The sequence below is a fragment of the Marmota flaviventris genome, chromosome 7, assembly GCF_047511675.1.
Source record: "Marmota flaviventris isolate mMarFla1 chromosome 7, mMarFla1.hap1, whole genome shotgun sequence".
NCBI classification, from domain to species: domain Eukaryota; kingdom Metazoa; phylum Chordata; class Mammalia; order Rodentia; family Sciuridae; genus Marmota; species Marmota flaviventris.
The window spans coordinates 75,945,187-75,954,155 of NC_092504.1; the positions used below are offsets into that span (position 1 = coordinate 75,945,187).

The 8,969-nt window shown below is 35.0% G+C and overlaps 1 pseudogene; it reads right to left on the reverse strand.

The window, feature by feature from the left end:
- Positions 1-2,372: 2,372 nt before the first annotated feature.
- On the reverse strand, positions 2,373-3,101 carry LOC139706372 (putative olfactory receptor 2B3; annotated as a pseudogene).
- Positions 3,102-8,969: the final 5,868 nt, after the last annotated feature.

The following is an 8,969-nucleotide window of genomic DNA, read 5'->3' on the forward strand; positions in this document are numbered from 1 at the left end:
CCTGTTATGCCTCCCCATGCATACCAAAAAAGAATAAATGGGATGGTATCAAACTAAAAGCTTTTTTAACAGCAAAGGAGACAATCAATAGCATGAAGAGAGAACCTACATAATGGGGAAAAATCTTTTTCATTGGCATCTCAGATATAGCATCAATCTCCAGGATATATAAAGAACACAAAAAAATTAATACCAAAACAACAACAATAACAACAACAACAACAACAACAACAACAACAAAACAACAAATAAGCAAGCAAAAGAAATAAACAGACACTTTGCAAAATAAGAAATATGAACAGTCAACAAATATATGAAAAATATTTAATATCTGTAGCAATTAAAGAAGTGCAAAGTAAAACTACACTGAGACTCTACCTCATTCCAACCAGAGTGACAATGATTAAGAATAGAATTTAAGATAAATGTTGGCAAGGATGTGGGGAAAAGGGTATACTCATATATTATTGGTGGGACTGAAAATTGGTGCAATCATTCTGGAAAGCAGTACAGAGATTCCTCAGAAACCTAGAAATGGAACCATCCTTTGATCCAGTTATTCCATGCCTTGGTATATTCCCAAAGGAGTTAAAATCAGCATAGTACAGTAAAACAGACAAATCAATGTTTATATAGCAGCATAATTCACAATAGATAAGCTATGGAGCCAATTTAGATGCACACCAAGAGATAAAGGGATAAAGAAATTGTGGTATATATACACAATGGAATATTCCTCAACCATAAATAATAATGCTTTTATGACATTTGCTGATAAATTGTGAGAGAGCTGGAGACCATGCTAAGTGAACTAAGTCAGTTCCTAAAATCCAGAACTTAAATGTTCTCTCTGATATGTAAATGCTAACCCACAAGAAGGAAGGGTGGAAAATAGAATTTCATTGCATTAGAGAAAGGAGAATGAAAGAAAAGGAGGTGGGATGGGAATGGGAAAGACAGTGGAATGAATCTGACATAACTTTCTTATGTACATATATAAATACACCACAATGAATCTAACCATAGTGTACATCCACAAGACTGGGAATATAATTAGAATAAAATATATTCCATGCTGTGGGAGGCCATCCTCACACTTGATTCGAGTTACCTCCCTGGCTGTGCGAGAGGCACTTAGACACAACTTTGTGTCCAGAGCTTTCCCCACCCTTCTCAGGTCCGAGGGTTTGTCCATGTGGAGGTGTGCCTGGCCACAATCCCTTAAGACCCAATTGTCTCACCTGACCTTAGGACACAGCCCCCCTTAATCTTCATTGGATAGGATTTTCCCCAGAATTTTTTGTTCCCTAGTAAAAGTTCACTCCCTGGTGTGTTCTCTCTCTCGCTAGCCTATTCAGTAAACCTCGCTACTCTAATATGTAGCTTGAGGCTGGGGATACGAGAAGCTGTCCTGGAGCTGGTTTAAAGGTAATTAGAGTCCGTCTCTTTAATTCAAACTCCCTTTGGATTTCTCACATAGACGAACCTTCACCTAGGAAGCCTGTGCTGGCTGAAGGCTAAACCATACTTTATAAATATACCACAATGGTTTCCACTGTCATGTATAACTAAAAAAAGAAAAAGAAAAAGAAACTTTTTTGGCCATAGAACAAAAATCATATATAAAAATTATTTACAAAATATATTGTTGGAGGCACTAGATAAGCAGTTATAACAAACTAGGGAAATCTTTTCATTAGGTTTCAGATGTTATAGTAATCTTAGTTTTAGGGCTAGTGAAGGCCACAGCTCTGCTAATTTTAGTAATACATTCCAAAAGATTTATCTAGTAGTCATATATATATATATATATATATATATATATATATATATATATATATATATATATATATATATATATAAAATCAGATACAGATTTGAAAGAAATTTGCTGATAAAAGTACTAAGACACTTCCTAAAAATGTTCATACTTGTCCTACAATATTCTCCTGCTGCACAACATTTCACTCAGCCCTAATCTGTGTCCAGAATCTTTATTAGATGAGTCTTCTTCAGAGAATTTCAGTTTCACAAAAATAATAGTATCAACATAAATTGAGCCTGATAAATTTATGAGACTCATCATTGTTTGAAGAAATAGAGTCTTTCACAGAGAACTCACAGTGTGCACACAGACATGGCTGAATCTTACAGTGAATGACAAAATATTTCTCAGGAGAACTGATAGGAAGTCCATTAATGAATGGTTGGCATAATGTCGTTATCATGTCTAATAGTTTATACTACAGTTTATCTTGTTAATTTTAAACTACTAAACAATGTTCTTATTTCACCTTGTATGACTAGAATAGAACCATTTAAAAATGTACTACAGGTAGAGAGACACTATGGTGTCTATTAGATGAATATCATTATTGCTTAGGAATATGTCCCCAAGGCCTTTTTCCTTCAGAAGATTTAACCTTAAGTATGGCATATTCAATACTAGCATAGAAAGAAAGAATTAAACACAGAGGAACAGTTACTAAAAATATGCAAAATAAAGATAGTGAGAGTTAAATAGCCTCCTTTTTACCACAGGCAGTCTTCATCAGAACTGGCATCTCTCAAAACAAGTGATCCCGTTTATTGATGCCACACAGTGGCAACTGCAATGTGAGAGTGACCTCTACAACAGAATATGTAATTCCACTCAGCCATACAATGGACATGGATAGGATATGAATATATTGATTAATGATATAATGTAGTGCAGAGGCCTACAGATGGCCATATAGCAGTCAAAAGACATAAGAGTCCCAAGAAGACATTCTGTGGCTACCACTGTGCTAAAAATTTAAACCTGAATTGCACACTCCACATAGCTGATGGTCTTCTTAGAATTTCCCAGGTTAAACAGCAACTGAGGCACAATGCTTGTGGTTAAACAGATGTTCAGAAAGGAGAGGTTGGTGAGGAAGAAATACATGGGGCTATGAAGATGAGAGTCTAACTTGGACACCAGAATGATGGCAGTTTCCCACCAAGGCCATGGGGTATGCTAAGAGAAGAATAACAAATAGTGGAAGATCTAGCCAAGGATGGTCAGCAAAGCCTAGTAGGATAAAAACTTCAAGGTGGCTTTCATTAATTAGTGCCATTATCTTCAATGTGTTTCCCCTATAGTAAGTAAGTGACTAAAAAAGTATAGAGTTATAAAAAAATGAAAAAAAAAACATACTTGTGCATTGACCTCTACAAATTGTACATTGGAAGCAAAAGCTAAGTGGCAAGTGATATAAATATTCTGGCAGCAAGTGACCAAATTTTCTTTTATGACAGTACAAAATAAAAGTATTTACTTTCAACATGTATGATAATTATTCTGGAAATGAGTATCTTCTTCTTAATAAGCCAGACAATAGCTATTTACTTGAATTCTGATAAGGAATAAATAAAAAATAGGAGTGAATGTGTTTTATAATATCCAAGACAATAGTTTTCAGACTTGTACTGGTAAACCAGGTAGTTTGTTTATTTGAGGATTATAGGTTTCTCTCTCCAGGTATCTGATAGAGTTGATATGGCATCAGGTAATGAAATTAGATGGTTTATTGTCAGACACACTGTTGTAAGACATTACAGGAATGTCAAAAAAGAATCATGTAATTAGGTTACAGTTGTTGGGGAAGAAGGAGATCTAGAGCTATGGAAATTAATATATTCTTGTCCATTGTGAGTAGTTGGTCCTAAAATCATATTGCTTTTTTAGATATTAAGTACAATTTGGATTGAAACAATGGTCTCTTTACTCTTTAGAATTGAGCAAGAAGTTCAAACACTTTAGCATTAGTTGTTCTTTTTTTTGCATTTGAATCAGATTATAATTTCTCTTTTTATTGAGTGTACAGGTTGCAGAATCATATTGGTCATGCAGCCACATATATACTCACAGTAATAATACTGTCTGTTTCATTCTACTATCTTTCCTATCCCCCCATCCTCTTTCCTCCCCTCCTATCACTTCTCTCTACCTCATCTAAAATAACACTATTCTTTTTTTTTCTTTAACTAAAAATTGAAAGCTATTTCAGATTTACAAAGTTTAAGAATCTTTATTCATTTGTACTTTTTTCTTCATAGCTACTTTGTTCAAATTTGGGGCATTTGGTCTTTTAATTTGAAGGTCAGTTAGTATATCCATATGTAGGGATTCCCATTATAAATTCAGTTTGAGTTTGAAAACTATTAGAAATTGATTGTGTACAACTACAAATACATTTATGATCTACACATAACTTCTATAAGGTAATATGTTGACATTTCTGTTTTGGCCTAAGAAGTTAATTCGAACTTGCTAGTTATTTCCCATTTTAAGTACATACATGTTTAAAAGTCACATGGACAATAACAAAGTCCTTTTGCTGAGTAATTCAGTATTTTGTGTAAGGTAAGTGGGATAATGAATTTTTAAATTTATATTATTCTTTTCTTTAGCCATGAGGATGCATTTCATAAAATCCATACTCTTCTCTAAAATGAGGAATGTTCAGAAGGGCAATGAAGGCAGCATCTCTGTGATAAAGTTTTGAGGTACTCTTTCCATCCCTTTGTTGTAAGGGTATCAGTTTAAATTCTGAGGGTTATAAGTCACATTTTTTCCTTCTCAGTTTCATTAAGTCCTCGAAGCCATCCTTTGTACTATTATACAAAACTACTCGGAATCAACATGTGAATGTTGCCCTTTGATTAGATGAGTTTCCAGCAATAATAAAACCATAATAATTCCATCTAATCCTAAACATTGTCTCTATGCTCAAAATTTCAATGTTCTTATTACACACATTAAATCATTTAGTATCCACTTTAGGCTTTATAACAAAGGAAATGTTAGCATCGTCATTTCAGGACACTGTTATACTGTATTCATTCTTTTTTTTTTTTGTATCAGAAATTGAACTCGGGGGCACTTGATCACTGAGCCACATCCTCAGCTCTATTTTGTATTTTATTTAGAGACAAAGTCTCACTGAGTTGCTTAGTGTCTTGCCATTGCTGAGGCTAGCTTTTGAACCCTCCTGTCTCAGCCTCCAGGTCTGATGGGATTACAGGTGTGGGTCACCTTGTTGGGCCTGTTAGTCATTCTTAAAGTACACAATAACTGGGAGTTCTGAATACTAAAGGGCATTGAATGCCTTAAATGAGGTACTGATATACTGGGACCATAAACTCAAGAGTTTCAACACTTCAAATAAAGCATGATTACATTTAGAACATGTATATTTTGGAATATGTTTCCCCTACACTTTTGAGTTTGATATTATGCAAGTGTTATATATGCTGGAGAATTTAGAAATTATCTTGGCCCAAATTGTTAGTCAGATAAAACTCTATGTCATATATGAGCATGGTCAGTATTATTTAGACTGTTAAAAATTTCTAAACTAACTGTATTATTAAATAATTGTACTATAAAACTCTTTTTACTTATATAGTGAATATATGTACATTCATATTTTTCATAAATGTTGAAAAGAATTAACATTTTTATTGTTAATAGTCATAGTTATTGTACATATACATAGTATACAGTGTGACATTTCAATACCTGCATACAGTGTGTTGTGATCACATTGGAGTAATTGGCATATCATTCACCTCAGGAAAGATTGCAAGATTTACATTTTTATATTTTTCTGCCCTGAATTATACTTGTATTTTATAAACAATAATTCTAGATTTGATCTTCCAGAATATCTTTTATAATTAATTAATCTAACTCTAAGTGAAATAATACCTCTAGTATGCTTTGAGGAAATTTATTAAATCACATTCAAGGTAAATGGTGATTACCCATAGTTCCTGAATTTCTCTGGATATTTCCCTAAAGGTACCAGAAAAATTGTGACTAGTCAATTTTATTTACTCAGAAATATATTTAAGCTTTTAAAATTTATCCTTAGATATCATGCTGTGCATGTTCTGCTCTTATTCCATTATCTTTTGGATTCCATCTGCCATTTGGATCTTTTACTTCAAGTGATTTTCCTCTCCTATTTCATTACATGGTAATCTATTTACTCATGAATGTTGGAAGTCAGGTTGGTAAACTGCCAGACTTTATGTGTGTTAAAATTTTCTTTTCATTTCCCTTACATTTTCAGGCTACTGCATCTTATCTATACCTTATTTTTATCACATATGTTATCTTATCTCCACTTAACACCACTTTTTAGTTTTACAAGGAGGAAAAGAACACAAGCAGAAATTAGTCACTTTCATCTGATGCCAAAATATCTCATTGAAAAGTGTGAAGTGAATTCATGAAATTTTGATCATATAATAGGAAAATATGTTTCATGTTTTATGTGCACATGATTTAATAAAAGCTTTATACTTCGTTTGAGAATATCTGTCAAGAATACTCATTATGAAACATAAATGCTATTTTAATGTTGTTTAAAGTGAGACTGAGAGAGATTAATTATAAAGTGAAATCTAGTTGTTCCTAGGGCCACTGACCTAGGTATTTCCAAAGTTTAGAAAAGGCTACCAGATATGAAATGCACTATCTTTCATATGCATATTAGCACTAAGATCTACACACATTCCAACCTTCCCTTGAAAATACATGGCCAATAAAACAAGTGTTTTTAATCACTTTGTTTGATAGATATCCTTCCATAAAAAGAATAGTGAAGTATTTTAAGTTTTCCAACTTTCAGAATGCGACCAAAAAACTATAGCCCTCACATGTACATTTAGAGCTAGCTTCAAAACTGTTAGTGTTTCAGTTGATATAGGGTACAAGAGAGAAAAACAACTAGATTAGAAAGTTAATTCATGTAATGCTTTGTACATGCTATTTGTATGATTACCTTGAGACCCTTGGACAGTTTGCAAAGAATTCATTCATTTTAGGTTTATCCCAGAGGAATTAGCAGAGCGAATATCTGGGGACAGAGCTCTCTATGAAAATTCTTATTAAATACAATTAGTTACTATTGAACTGAAGTCAGATCCAAAATGTCTTTGTAATATGTGCTCTGAAATAAAAACATATTATTTCCCAATATATGAAATATAAATTTTGAATAAGATGCAATTAATAACAAATGAATAAATAAATGATATAACAGTATATTGTTAGAGTACAACTTTTTAAAAAAATTCTTCTGGGAAATTTAACAAGAAACTATTGAATATTCTACTTCATTAATTCTCAGATATGTCACGCATTCTTTAATTATTTTTTAGTTTAAACAGAAAAGTGGCTCAAAATAAAACTTTGGGTAAATAAAAAGCAAATATTCCAATTGTTACCAGGTCATATCACCCCTCAGTTCTCATTTTCATGAGAAATATTTTGATCTAGAGATCCAATCAAATAAGCAAAAAGAGTTTTTAAATTAAAATGGAAGTATGATCCACATGGAGTGAACCATTTCCCAGAGAGAACATGGCTTTGGGTTTTCAATGTTATAGGTTTATATTTGATCTGCCTACCTCTGTCCTCAATCCCAATACTTAAAATATTTGGTATAGTTACTGTGGTCTGTGCCATGTATCAGTATGCCTGCACTGGTTTTGCAGTATGGTTGGTTCCCATAAACAGTGAGATATCATATTAGGTAAAATAAGCCATCCATAGAAAGACAAGTACTGAAGGAGATCTCTGAGATGTGTGAAGCCTAAAAAGGTTGATCTCATAAAAGTAGGTGGTAAAATTGCAGTTACCATCTACTAGTAAAATGGTAAAATAGATGGTAAAATTGCAGTGTGGTGGTTTGACAGGGTTGTGGGCATGTTGGTCAAAGGATGTGGGGACAAGTGCATCGAGTACTGCATACATGACATATGTTAAGAATGTCTGAGTGGCAGGCCATTCCCCTTGTGCTAGGAGCATGAGCAGCAGGCTGCTTACCTGTAGGCACAGCCCTGGGCATGAGGCCATATGTTGCAGTCCCTATGCTTGCTCCATGGCCCACTCTTCAATTGGTCACTGCAAAGACAGTTAGCAGACATTGCATTGGTGGCTGCCTGTAATCTGCTTAGCTACTGCCTGAGTATATATCCATGGTAATTGCACAATAAAATCAGACCTGCTTTCTGCTTGGTCTTTGGAGGTCTTGATTAGCAACTCCACTGCCACACTCTCCTCTACCCTGTTCTGTGGACCTCCTCACTGGATGAGAGAAAGTTCATGCAGCTGGCACCTGAGCAGGGACCTGAGCTAAGCCTATAAGACAGTGTGTGGGCCCTCACAGAGCAGTGAGGAAGGGGAAATGGGGATGGGCAACCTACCGAGTTCCACCAAAGACTCACAGTTGCAAGTGCTGTATACTCTCTTAGATACTAGAGGTTTAATCCTGAATAAGAGAGAAACCCAGAAGTTCTGAGATGTTGTGATTGATACCAGTCCATGGATAAGTGCTGCTGATGTTTTTGATCCCAGGATATGGGACAAGATAATGGCAAATGCACAGCAAGCTGAAGTGAGACAGGGGTATACTTTACCACTACCTTTTTTTCTTATTGTGATGGCCATTCAGCAAAGTTTAGGGGGCCCTGCAACAGACCATTGTCATATAATGATGGTCTTCAGGGAAGATGAGGCTGTGAAAGATAGGCAAAGAAAAAAAGCAGAGGCGACAATCTACCCCAATCAAGCAACTGCAGCAGGAACAGGAAAGGGGGTTGAGAATCTACTTCAAAGCAAGCAACTACAATAGGTGCAGGAGGGAGAAAGCAGGAAATAATACTGCTAATCTTCATGGTACAGGAAGAGGTGACCACAAATAGTGCAGGTGTGCCTTCTACTGACAGGCTAAGATATGTCTTTCCCTGGGTCATTGGCAACTGCTTCCTTATGAGGCAATGCCAAAGCCAGCAAGGGACTATAACAGCTTAGAGATGACCACGCCACCAGACAGGCCCAAGCCATGGTCTCCCAGAAACCCATTCCAGGAGGCCAGAGATCCTTTTTAAGATCTATGTAAGATATTAGGTGAAAATTGGGGTAAGGGAAT